Source organism: Oryctolagus cuniculus, chromosome 11 (assembly GCF_964237555.1).
Source record: "Oryctolagus cuniculus chromosome 11, mOryCun1.1, whole genome shotgun sequence".
In the NCBI taxonomy this organism is placed as follows: Eukaryota; Metazoa; Chordata; class Mammalia; order Lagomorpha; family Leporidae; genus Oryctolagus; species Oryctolagus cuniculus.
The window spans coordinates 104,499,394-104,501,237 of NC_091442.1; the positions used below are offsets into that span (position 1 = coordinate 104,499,394).

The following is a 1,844-nucleotide window of genomic DNA, read 5'->3' on the forward strand; positions in this document are numbered from 1 at the left end:
AAATCTTCTTTAAAAAATTGAATCCTGTAAAAATATGTGTGTGTATTAACAAAAACACAAGGAAAGATAATTCACAAGTTGAGGAGAGGGGGTTGGGAGGAATTTCTCCCCATCCTGCTTTTAAATATGTTATGTTGTGTTTATAATTTCTCCCATTCAAGTACTAACCAGGCCTGACCCTGCTTAGCTTCCAAGATCAAATGATATCGAACATGTTCAGGGTGGGATGACCATAGACTGTGCTTATAATTTCTATGAAATTTCTATGAGTATGACATGCATGGAAGATGAACAGATATTCCCACAAAAGCTTCCTTAAGAAAAGGACCCAGGATGAGTTTTTGGAAGAAAATAAATTTTCCAGTTACCCTTCAGAAGTTTCCTAAATCCTGTTTTAAAGTGAATTCCATTGGCTTATTCTAAAATGATTAGGCGTTTCTCTTGGGGATTTCCATTTCAAAGCATAAAACTTCAGCTCCCTTCCTTTACAGTCCTATTGTGTAAAGTTATATCTCATTATTGTGACTAAGCAGGTTAAGCCACTGCCTGCAACGGCATCCCATATGGGTGCTGGTTCGAGTCCCAGTTGCTCCACCTCACATCCAGTTCACTGCTAATGTTCCTGGGAAAGCAGCTGAAGATGCCCCAAGTGCTTGGTCCCCTGCACCTATGTGGGAGACCAGGACAAAGCTCCCAGCTCCTGGCTCCTAGCTTCGACCTGACCCAGTCCTGGCCATTGCAGCCATTTGGGGAGTGAACCAGCAGATAGAACATCTCTCTATCTCTCCCTCTCTCTGTCTCTCTTTCTGTAACTCTGCCTTTCAAATGAACAAAAATTTAAAAATTTTAAAAATTACATCTCATGGAAGAATGCATGCATTTTGTGGGTCCCGGATTCTGGCAGGTCCTTCCGCTCAGGCTGAGTGAAGCACTTCCAGGTCGCCGCCAGCTGCCGCTTCCCGACGCATCTAGGAGCCATGTCCACCTTGTTCCCTTCCCTCTTCCCTCGTGTGACTGGGACACTGTGGTTTAATCTGGATCGACCCTGTGTGGAGGAGACAGAGCTGCAGCAGCAGGAACAGCAGCATCAGGCGTGGCTCCAAAGCGTCGCAGAGAAAGGCAACAATCTGGTACCTATCGGCAAGCCAGCCTCAGAGCACTGTGATGATGAGGAAGAAGGAGATGATGAAGACGATAAGGACAGTGAAGAGGACTCAGAGGATGACGAGGACATGCAGGATGTGGACGAGATGAATGACTACAACGCGTCACCTGATGATGGAGAGGTCAATGAGGTGGACATGGACGGCAACGAACAGGATCAGGACCAGTGGATGATCTAGGGAGACAAGGCAGGGTGGCCTCAGGGAGATTCCAGGCCAACCCAACCTACCTTGCACCCCCAAGCCCCAGCCTGCAGAACCAGGTGATGGCCCCAGTGCCTGATAGCTCATCCTTGGGCACTTCCTCAGCTGCTGCCCGGACCTGGTCTCCTTGGCTCTCCCAGGCCATGAGTCTGCTCTTAAGTCCCCAGGGCCTGAGCCTACCCTACCTTCTTGGCCAGTACTTTACCCTTTGGCTACTGGGTCTGGTCTCTATCTAACCCTCTTTAATAATAATAAAAAAATACATCTCATGGAGGCTTACTATAAAAACTGTGTGAATTTTTTCATACTCCACAGTTACTGAAATGCTTGCTTATTTTTTTTAAGATTTATTTATTTTATTTGAAAGGCAGAGTTACAGAGAGGCAGAGGCAGAGAGACAGAGGTCTTCCAACCACTGGTCCACCCCCCAGATGGCTGCAATGGCCAGAGCTGTGCCAATCCGAAGCCAGGAGCCAA

General features: G+C 47.0%; 1 pseudogene; it reads left to right on the top strand.

Annotated features, from left to right (window-relative positions):
* Nucleotides 1–946: 946 nt before the first annotated feature.
* LOC100340312 (anaphase-promoting complex subunit 15 pseudogene) lies at nt 947–1,610 on the top strand (annotated as a pseudogene).
* Nucleotides 1,611–1,844: the final 234 nt, after the last annotated feature.